This window comes from Peromyscus californicus, unplaced genomic scaffold, assembly GCF_007827085.1.
Source record: "Peromyscus californicus insignis strain IS unplaced genomic scaffold, ASM782708v3 Scaffold_20__1_contigs__length_68692818, whole genome shotgun sequence".
NCBI classification, from domain to species: Eukaryota; Metazoa; Chordata; class Mammalia; order Rodentia; family Cricetidae; genus Peromyscus; species Peromyscus californicus.
In genome coordinates, this window is record NW_026294503.1 from 24,022,761 (window position 1) to 24,034,213 (window position 11,453).

Here is an 11,453-nt window from a genome sequence, read left to right on the forward strand (position 1 = left end):
CAAGTCCCTGGAACAGGGGTCACAGGTGGTTATGAGCCATCACGTAAGTGCTGGGAACCAAACCCTGGTCCTTTGCAAGATTAAGGGTTGTAACTGCCGGACCATCCCTTTTAGGTCCTTTTGGACTAGAATTCAGACCTAGTCAACTTATCTTTGTGTGTGTGTCCTTGGACATAGAATTGTAACACCTCATGTTTTAATGTTTCCATCCTTGTAGCAAAAGGCATTTAGGACTACTCTGGCCAGAGTAGTTTGGGCATGACAGTTTTTATGCATTCTCGTGTTTTCTGAATCCTGCAGTAATCTTGAGGCTTTAGCAGCCTTCAGACCCTGGCAGAGTAGCCACAGGCTCTGAGTTGGCATTTCAAAGGTTATCATGTTTAATTAAATATATAAAAGACATTTCCAGTGATCTCTTCCTGCTTCTTAACACCATGTCCAGAGTCTTACCCAGAGTTTTTCTTTGTTTTCTTAACATTTTTTGAACTTTAAAAAAAAATAATGTAAATTCTCTGCAATTGAATAGACATTGAACTTGACCAAAATGTTTCACATTCTGATTGCATCTAAAGAATTTCTAAGGTGCATTCTTGAGTGTCTGAATGACTTCTGCATAATTGCTGTTTGTAAGACTTCTCTTTGGCACAAACTGTATAATATTGGGCTTCAGCCAAGTCCACATCTGGCTACACTCCAACATGATTGGGGGGCTGTACATATATATATATATATATGTGTGTGTGCATGTGGAGACAGAGGATAGCACAGGGCTATGCATACATACATGTACATATGTACATGCATGTGTGCACATGGAGACCAGAGGACTGCACAAGACTATGCATACATACATGTACATATGTACATGCGTGTGTGCACATGGAGACCAGAGGACAACACAGGGCTATGCATACATACATGTACATGTGTGTATGTGTGTGTGTGTGTGTGTGTGTGTGTGTGTGTGTGTGTGTGTGTGCACATACAGACCAGAGGACAGCACTGAGCATCGTTTCCCAGGTTCCATCCACCTTGTTTTCTGAGACAGGGCCTCTCAACGAGCCTGTAACTTAGCAAATACGCTAGGCTGGCTAGCCAGTGACCCAGAGATCCCCCTGCCTCCACCTCTCCATCTGGAAGTACAACTGTACAAGCCATGCCCAGACTTTTTTTTTTTAATGTGGGTTTTGGGGATTGAACTCAGATCCTCACGTTGGGACTTTACCAGCTGAGCTTTGCCAGGCAGCCCCTGTGGTGTGAACTGATAGGTGTTGAATCAGTTTCTACTGAACCAGAGGCCTTTCCCTGTCTATTTCCATTCATTCATTCATTCATTCATAGGACTTCTCTCAGGTACTGAACAAGATTTGAGCATTTTGGTAAAGGCCTTTCCACAGTGACTGCAGCAGCAGTTGACATGGACAAGGACTGTGCATGGTTTGATTTATGAACATGGGTGCACTTAGCAGAGATGCTGAATTTGACCCTTGATCTCATTGTACCGATCTGGGTCCAGTTCACACAACTAAGCAGGGCAAGTGTACCAAAAGACATCATAAACTCAGAGGGAAACAAGTATAGATGAGAAGAGAACACTGAAGTATGGTGATATTTTATTTGTACTGAAATGTGATTTTATTTGTATATTCATAAATAAAGTTGCCTGGGGGTCAGAGCTAATAGCAAGCCATAGCAGAAGCTGGGCCGTGGTGGTACACACCTTTAATCCCAGCTCTTGGGAGGCAGAGCTAGGCAGATTTCTGTGGGTGCAAGGATACAGCCAGCATGGAGAAACACGCCTTTAATCTCAATACCAACCATAGAAGACCCTGAGGTCTGTATAGATGGGCAGTGACGAGGAGGTCATGTGATTGGGCTTACAACCAATGAGAAGGCAGAACGGAAAGTCTATATAAAGACAGATACACAGGAAGTAGCGCACTTGCTGAGGAGGACAGCAGCGGCAGTGAAGGGTAAGGTTTTTAGTGCTTAGCTATTACTCTGACCTCTTGGGCTTTCATCTCTGCATTGGCTCTGTGTTTCTTATTTAACAAGATGGTTACATCTACACTGAAGGGTACCAAAGGCCCAAGAAGAGTATACCAGAAGGACAGACTTACAAGGGTCACCTTTCTACCTGAGCTAGTCTCTATCCCCAGGCAGCAGTGTCACAGTGTCGGGGACCCACACTGTCCCAACCTGACAGCTGAGCATGCACAAAGATTCGGGTGGGCAGACCCACATCCTGGGCCTTAGGTTGGCCCACCCTAACATCTACCCCATCTGTGACCTGCTAGCGTGTGTAAAGGGGCTGGTCCTGTGGAATGATACCCACAGGATCTCCATGACCTGGGGCAACAGCAGGGTATCTGGGAGGAGTTTCGGGGAGGGTCCAGTGATGATGTTGTACCAGAGACCTTGAACCAGACCAATGACTCATTGTAATGGACATTTTACAGGTGGGGCTGATGGGACAAAAGGGTGTATACTGTGTGACACACTGCAGCTCCCAATGCCACTAGGATGAAGGAAGAGGTGCTGGAAAGATGGAGGAGCAAGGTAGGTTGGTTGATTGGTTGGTTTTGTTTTTAATTATTAGGGGGAGTGTGCTGCAGGGGTGACAGGCAGATATGGAGGGACTGGGACGTGAGTGGGATTGGGGTGTGTGGTGTGAAAATCCCAAAGAATCAATAAAGATTTATGTTAAAAAAAAAAAAGATTCAGGGTGGGATGACCATACCAGAGGACCATGGGAAACAAACTTCATGCACAGACAAACCAAGGCTGGTGGTTATGCTAAGTGCACCTGGTAGCTGAGACCTGGAACCTGTCCATGCTGGGTTGGGCCTGCAGAGAAGTACTCATCAGTCAGGAGGCAGGTACACTCTCCTCCAGGATGCCCCTGAATCTCCGTCCATCCGTCCATCCATCTCTGTCTGTGTCTCTGACACACACACACACACACACACACACACACACACACTTTGCTGAGACAGAAGCGAGAGTAAGCAGAACCACACAGCTAGATGGCAGCTTCACAGAACAAAGAGGACTCCAGGGCACCGCTGCAGAGCAGAGTCGGCAGGAACACCACATCAGCGCTGCTCAAGCTTTCTTGGTTGGTTGACAACGTAGACTCAATATTGGCTTCTATTTGGTAAAACTGAGATGCCAACATTTGTCCGGCTTGATATAGAGCCTACTCCTTAAACTGTAGGTCATGACCTTATATGGAATCCTGTCACTGAATGTGGGGGGTCATGAAACTTCGACAACAGGAAGAAGTTTCTGAACATTAGCAACCAAAAATGAGTCCAATATCAAGTGCATGATGATTCTGGTGCTTATCCATATTGTGACATCACACAGCATAACTGTATCAAGTGCATGATGATGCTGGCGCTGATCCATATTGCGACATCACACAACATCACTGTATCAAGTGCATGATGATGCTGGTGCTGATCCATATTGCGACATCACACAGCATCACTGCAGCCTCCGTTCTGAACACACGTGTGCACTTTGCACTGTGCATTATGTCAGACTGTGAAATGTCAATGACCACTGCTTAAAACATCTGGGCTATGGTTCAAGATTATTGTATATTATAACTTCCAAGGTTTTTACTGCACGGGGTAAGTTTTTTTGTTCTTGTAGAAAAATAATGGCTTAATTATAGAAACAAACTTTTAATATATTCCTACTGTCACGCCTCAGCGTGCAAGCATCAAATTGGTGTATTTTAAGATTGTATCATAGTTAAAATATTTGATTTGAAAAATGGCTGCAGATATGGCTCAATGGTAGAGTGTTGGAATCTTCCCAGCAATGTCAAAATTACTGTTTGAGTTTAAAAAAAAAAAATCACTAAGCAAATTTTGGCTAGAGATTAAGTCAGAATTTCCAACCATTTCTGAAATGGCCCAGAACATACTTTGGTCACTTTGTACTACATATTTATGCAAAGCAGGGTTCTCAACACTGATAATTATAAAATCAAAATATCAACTTTGCGAGGTGTCTTGGGTGTGTTCCTGCTTTCTTGAGACAGAACTTGACAGCCCAGGCTTGCCTCAAACTTGCTGTGTGTCTGAGAATGACCTTGAACTGATCTTCGTGGCCCCACCTGCCAAGTGCCATGGTGACAGGCACACGCTCCCCTTCCCAACAAACTATCAGTCAACTCTGAAGAAGGCTGAAGATAATCTACACATTACAGTATCAAATTCTTAGCCAGGATTTAATTCACTGTATAAAATTCAATAAGTGCTTCCATCATACTGGCATGCCAGTTTGCTTTCTTTAATAAATGGTTAAATTATATATGTATACATAGAATTGGTGTTAAAAACTAGTTTTAAAATAAAAATACCCCCCTCAGTCTACCAGGAAAATGGTGGACATTCAAAGCATTCTTATCATGATCTTTCAACTCCCCCAAACACAATCAAGTTATTTTTCAACTTAAAAAAATAAAATAAAATTGTAGTTTCTTCTCAGTAAATTTTATTCATATTTATTTATTTATATACTTATAAACCCAGGGTCATGCAAAAATTTCTCAAGCCAAAAGGGAAGGGATCATGAGTGGGAAAAATCTTAGAAATCCCCGGTGTGGACAACGATCTTCAACGACATGATCCCACACACCACCCAACTCCAGGCTCTGAGCCCAAAAGACGGCTTTCGTTCAGTAAGGCATCCAATGGCGAAATCATCCGCAAAGCTGAGAAACTCCGTGGTGGCTCTGCTGGCCACCAGTGACAATAAGAAATGCCACCACCTATAGTTGTAGTCTGTGGTAGCAGGGACCCAATGAGCTTTTCAATCCCCCAAGTCAGCAAGGTGCAGCAAGCCAGTAATAGTCAGGGCTCTTTGACTGTTGACTATGTGTCTCTAAGAACGAAGCAGACGGGCAGGCTTCTAAGTGTAGCTTGGTGCGTGTAAGAGGAAGACCCCAGACCCAATGGCCCAGAGCCCTACTTGAGTCACACAAGGGGACCTGAGGCTCAGTTTCCACTTACCCTAATTCCCGTATCCCAGGCCCCAAACCTCTTGACTGAAGGGGAGGCAGAGTCTCCCTAAGGAAGGACCTGCTGTAGACCCGTGCTCGTTAGCTAAGTGTTCTCTGAAACCCCCCGCCCCACCACCACCCCGCCCCAGGACTCTTTATGGAATGAAAAGAAGGAAAAGGAAACCCCAAACTGTCAGGGAGCTGACTTACCTGCCAACCACTAAAGTTGGGGCTGGTGGCGTTCCAGGGGGTCTTCGGGGGAAGCGGAGAGAGCCAGGAAAGCAACCTGTGCCTATCTTCCGAGTACCTGGATCGGCCACTGAACTAAAAATGACACCCCGGAAAAGGACAGACTCCCCACACTGCCCCACGACCCACGGAAGAAGGGCTGTTACTCCGAGAAGAGTCCTCCCTGCCGCAGTTATCCAGGGCAGGGTTGCAGTTTGGAAGGCGGGGTGGGTTATACCCGACCCATCCCCACCTAACGTGCGGTATGACCTTTAGGTGGCCCGGCAGCCGCCTGCAGGAGCGGCCGAGGCCCCTGGAGTCCTCGCGCCTGGGCGGGTCCCCACGGCCCGGCTCCGCAGTGCGAGCCCCGCACGGCTCGCAGTACCCATCTCTGTACACCCTCAGCAGTACACCCTCCCAACCCGGGGCTGTCCTGGTCCCCAGCGATCGCCAGTTCATAAGGGCAAGGTCAGGACAGGGGCAGGTCCAGGGCCACCTAGGACGTAGCAGCCACTGCGGGCCAATGCAAGACACTCTGTTCTGCTACCGCGTCACCTGGTAAAAGGGCACCAAAAGTATTGTGCCCCGTGTGAGGATCGAACTCACGACCTTCAGATTATGAGACTGACGCGCTACCTACTGCGCTAACGAGGCACCTAGGCGCTGCTTCCGGCCTGATTCTGAAGACTCCGCTGGAAGTGCCCAGCGCGCATGCTCAGAGACTTGCGTTTCATTTAGCTGTGTTCTTCCAGAACCCCAGAGGTCCCTGCCCCTTAGGGACCTGCGGACCTTCGCTCGTGTCCCTCTGTCCATCACCAAACACAATGGGTTGCTAGCTAAGGTTGTCCTGGTGAGGGGGAGCAAGGGAGAGAGAGAGGCTGTGGCGAACTCACTTTTGTATAGCGTTTACACACTCGTGATCTTAGGAAACACGCATTAGGCACCTACTGTGTTCCCGGCCTCGTTCCGGATGCTGGGTTCTCAGGGACACTCTTAGCCCGAAGCTGCTGAGCGGAAGGAGCCTACGGTAATAATTTGCAAGCATGCGCGTGCCAGTGCACACTGTTCTGCGCCCCATCCCCACCCCCGACCCCTCAATCTCCCAGTGCAGATTCCACAAGGCTTTCTCCTGAGGTCACCAGGAGCTCTGGGTGGTCCAGCTCCGGTAAGGGTACAAGCCCCAGACCTAGCATCTGAGCGTCTCCTACCCCACCCCACCCCACCCCACCCCACCCCACCCCACCCCACCCCACCCCACCCCATGGCTCTTTACAAAAGCTCATTTAAACGCACTCTATGAAAAAAAAAAAAAACTTGTTGCTGGGAAACGGCTGGGGTTCTTGTTCTCACTGGCGTTGTCACCAACACACAACTACTAAAAGAAAAAGAAAACCAGCCAGACTAAGGCTAGGGATTTGCCAGTTTCGCCACTATTCTGTTGGTGTTTGGGTGAGTGGGCTGGCTGAGTGTGTGGGATTATTTGAGACAGGGTTTCCTATATCCCAGGTTGGCCCGGAACTGGCTATGTGGCTATGGACAGCCTTGAGTTTCTGAGTTTCTGCCTCCACCTTCCAAGTGTTGGGAGGTGTGCCGTGCTTGGCTAACATTTAAATGGGAGTAGGAAGTGAGCCTTGGCCGTGGCGCTGGGAAGGGGCTGTCCTGGAGTTCACAGAGCTGAAGGGTGAGAGCTGAGGCACTTTAGAGACTGGCTGACCGGACTGGGGCGGAGGCATCCCGGCCCCAGGGAGCCGTAGAGGCTTTCAGGGGACCTCGCAGAGGAGGAGCCTGAGGACATTCATTGCCCAGTTCTGTTAAGGGCACCCAGACTAAGAAAGCATAGGTTGGGATGCCGAGGGGACACCTGACTCTAAGGAGGCGCAGGCATTCCATATGACTGCAGACACTGGAGTTGGTGAGAAGGGGGATTTCACCAATTTAGGGGAAGCCCCCATGCCGCGTGTGTGTGTGTGTGGGGGGGGGATAGTCAGGGGCTCACCAGACCTAAGGGAGTGAAGCTGGGACAAGCATGGAGGAGAGTTGTCCAGACTCTAGGAAACCCTCCAGGCCTGGGAAATCTCGCACCCACAGCTAGCCCTGGGAAGACCTCAAACTAGACCATCCTTGGGAATCCCGCAGAAGGATTCTGCTCAGGTTGGGCTTCTGGAGGAAACCCTGCTGGCTGCAGACTCCAGATCCCAGGCAAGTGGAGGTGTGCATTGCATGCCAGCAAACAGACCCGCTCACGGGCCTGGCAGTCCCCGGACAGAAAAAACACCCGCGCAGACAGCACACCATGTCTACCTTGGTTCCGCGATGTGTTGAATAGCAGAGAACTGGAAATAGTCCAAGTGTCCTCCGAAGGGTCAAGACATCAGCAGGCAACAGGAATAAGTATTCATCAGTCCAGGCTATAAGGGACAACCAGCAAGGACAGCCAACACAGGTCTGAGTATGGGCGACCTCCTCTGTAAAATAAATGGGGGGTGGGGTGGGGTGGCTCCTTCATGTGTTAGTGTTTGCTCACTAAGTCGCAAAACAAAACCTAAAATACTAAAATCAATGAATGAATCATGGAGGGGTGGAAAACGTATAATTCAGGGCAGTTTGAATGAGAATGGCCCCCAGAGGTTCCTATGCTTGAATGCTTGGTCTCCATTGGTGAACTGTTTAGGAAAACTTGGGAGGTGAGGGGTTGTTGGAGGAGGTGTCCGCGCCCAGCCCAATCTCGAAATCTCTGCCTCCATGATGCAGGTAAGATGGAAGCTCTCAGCTACTGCACCATACCTGCATGCTGCCATGCCCTTCACCGTGATGGTCATGGATTAATCTTCTGGAACTGTAAGCAAGCCTCCAATTAAATGCTTTCTTTTCTAAGTTGCCTTGGTTAAGATGTCTTTTCACAGCAATACAGCAGTAACTAAGACAGGGTCCCACTCACTAGCAAGGACTGTAGGGAGCCTTTGGGTGTGTGAGTGCATGCCCAGCAGCACTCCACATGGATGCTCCAGATGGAGCCTCTGGCTGTGTGTGTGTGTGTGTGTGTGTGTGTGTGTGTGTGTGTGTGTGCGCGCGCGTGCATTGAGTCCAGAATAAAGGGTGGAAGGTGTCCCACATCCCACAGGGTCCCAAGCTTGGCTGGAAGTAAGTGAGCCGTGCGTGTCTCAAGAGCCACAGGCTGACAAGGCTTTCCAGGCTATACCTTGTGGGATTCCAGAAACAAGCTTTTCCCACCTCCCACCTGTGTGCTGACTCCATCTGAGAATACCTGACTTCTCAATGGAGACTCTAAAGCCAGAAGGGCATGGACAGATGTTCTACAGACTCTAAGAGACCACAGATGCCACCAGCCCAGACTACCATATCCAGAAAAATATTCAGTAACAACAGGTGGAAAAAGAAAGACATTCCACAATGAAACCAAATTTAAGTATCAACCTACAAATTCAGCCCTACAGAAGGCACGAGAAGGAAAACTTCAACCTGAAGAGACCAACCATACCTGGGAAAACACAAGGAATAAATAATATCAGACCAGCAAATGAAAAGAAGAAGGGAGAAATCCATACCACAGCAGCAAAACGATGGGAATCAGTACACATTGCTCATTGCTAACTCTCAACATCAATGGTATCAGTTCTCTAATAAAAAGACACAAACTCCCAGAACAGATTCAAAAACAGAATCCATCCTTTTGCTGCATCCAAGAAAAACACTTTAACATCAAGGATAGACATCACATCAGGGAAAATGATGGAAAACGATATTCCAAGCAACTGGACCTAAGAAGCAAGTGGGTGTAAATCTGATAAAATAGAGTTCAAACCAAAACTAATCAGAACAGATAAGAAAGGACACATATTCATCTAAGGAAAAATTCACCAAGGAGATATTGCAATTCTTAACATATATGACATAACCAAACAAAAGGGCACCCTAGTTCACAAAAGAAACACAACATATACCTAAAATCACATATTGACTCTCGCACAGTGGTAGTAGGTGACTTCAATACCCCACTCTCACCAATATCCAGGTCATCCAGACAAAAACTAAACAGAGAAATTCTGGAACTAACTGACATCATAAACCAATGGACCTAACAGATATTTACAGAACAATTCACCCAAACACAAAAAAATGTACCTTCTTCTCAGCAGCTCATGGACCTTTCTCCAGAATTGGCCCCATCTTTGGCCACAAAGCAAGTCTCAACGGGTGCAAGAAAACTGAAATAATATTCTGCATCCTATCTGACCACTACAGAATAAAGATGGATATCAACAACAGAAGCCTACAAACTCATGGAAACTGAACAACTCACTACTGAATGAAAAATGAGTCAAGACAGAAGTAAAGAAATTAAAAACTTTCTAGAACTGAATGAAAATGAAAACATAGCATACCCAAACTTACAAGACATAATGAAGGTGGGTCTAAGAGGCAAGTTCATTAGCACTAAGTGTCTACATTAAAAAAAGGGGGAAAGTTCATACTAGTAATTTAACAGCACACCTTAAATCTCTAGAACAAAAAGAAGAAACCATACCCCAAAGGAGTAGACGGTAAGAAGTAATTAAACTCAGTGCTGATATAAATAAACTAGAAACAAGCAAAACAACACAAAGAATCAATGAAACAAAGAGTTGGTTCTTTGAGAAAATCAATAAGATTGACAAAACCTTAGTCAAATGACCTAAAAGATGGAGAGAGAAGATCCAAAGTAACAAAATTAGAGATGAAAAGGGAGACATAAAAACAGCTGCTGAGAGCTGAGAGCTGGGCGGCGGCGGCGCACGCCTTTATTCCCAGCACCTGGGAGGCAGAGGCAGGTGGATCTCTGTGAGTTCGAGGCCAGCCTGGTCTACAGAGGGAGCTCCAGGACAGGCACAAAACTACACAGAGAAACCCTGTCTCAAAAAGAAAAAAGTTTGGTGTGTTTTTATTTCTTTTTAGGTGGTGTTTTATTTTATTTTATTGGTGTTGGTGGACTTTGTTGTTATACTGTGTTTTTGTCTGTTTTTTGAGAAAGAGCTTCAAAGCTACACAGAGAAACCCTGTCTCGAAAAACTAAAGAGAGAGAGAGAGAGAGAGAGAGAGAGAGAGAGAGAGAGAGAGAGAGAGAGCTTGAAGTTGCGTAGGTAAGAAGAGGGAGAGAATGTGGAAGAACTTGAGGGAGGGGAAGAATATCATCAAAGAATATTTAAATTTAAGAAATTGTTTTAAATAATAAAAAAGTTAACTCAATTAAAAATGGGGTACAGGCTGGGCAGTCTTAAATTAAAGCCACAAACACTTTTAATCCCAGCACTCAGGAGGCGTCTCTGAGTTCAAGTCCAGCCTGGTCTACAGAGTATGTTCCAGGACAGCAAGCAATACACAGAGGATCTCTCTCTCTCTCTCTCTCTCTCTCTCTCTCTCTCTCTCTCTCTCTCTCTCTCATTTTTATTTTTCCAGACAGGGTTTCTTTATGTAACAGTCTTAGCTGTCCTGGAACTTGCTTATATAGACCAGGCTAGCCCCTAATTCACAGAGCTCTGCCTGCCTCTGCCTCCCAAGGGCTGGGATTAAAGGTGTGCACTGCCCCCACCCAGCAAGAATTCTCAGAAGAGGAGACTCAAAAGATTGAGATGAACTTAAACAAATGTCAATATCCTTAGTTATCAGAGAAATGCAAATCAAAACTACTTTGAGATTTCATCATATACCAGTAAGAATGGCCAAATTCAATAGAACAAATGACAGCTCATGCTGGCAAGGACATGGTGTAAACAGAACACTCATCCATTGCTGGTGGGAATGCAGACTAGAACAGTCACTGTGGAAATCAGTGTGGCGGTTCCTCAGGAAGATGGGAATTGATCTACATCAAGATTTAACTATACCACTCTTGGGTATATACCCAAAGGATGCTTCATCCTACTACAGAGACATTTGCTCAACCATGTTCATTCATGTTCAACCATGTTCTATTCAAAATAACTAGAAATTGGAAACAACCTAGATGTCTGTCAGTGGATGAATGGATAAAGAATATGTGGTACATTTACACAACGGAACATTACTCAGCCATTAAAATAAGGAAATCATGAGGTTTACAGGTAATGGATGTAACTAGGGAAAAAACTCACCCTGAGTTATGTACTCAGCTCCAGAAAAACAAATACAGTATGAATTGTTTTTCATACATTACATGTGAATGTTAGCTGTT

At 46.2% G+C, this 11,453-nt stretch overlaps 1 long non-coding RNA gene and 1 other non-coding gene across 3 annotated transcripts; both read right to left on the bottom strand.

The window, feature by feature from the left end:
* Positions 1-4,503: 4,503 nt before the first annotated feature.
* LOC128116230 (uncharacterized) lies at positions 4,504-6,300 on the bottom strand. 2 transcript variants are annotated; one of them, XR_008220415.1, is made up of 3 exons: positions 6,194-6,300; positions 5,228-6,092; positions 4,504-4,899 (listed from the first exon to the last, which is right to left on the bottom strand). It is a non-coding gene; the product is annotated as an uncharacterized LOC128116230 (long non-coding RNA). The 2 variants fall into 2 exon arrangements; XR_008220414.1 differs by having other exon boundaries at positions 4,504-5,099.
* On the bottom strand, positions 5,827-5,899 carry Trnam-cau (transfer RNA methionine (anticodon CAU)). The gene has a single exon. It is a non-coding gene; the product is annotated as a tRNA-Met (tRNA).
* Positions 6,301-11,453: the final 5,153 nt, after the last annotated feature.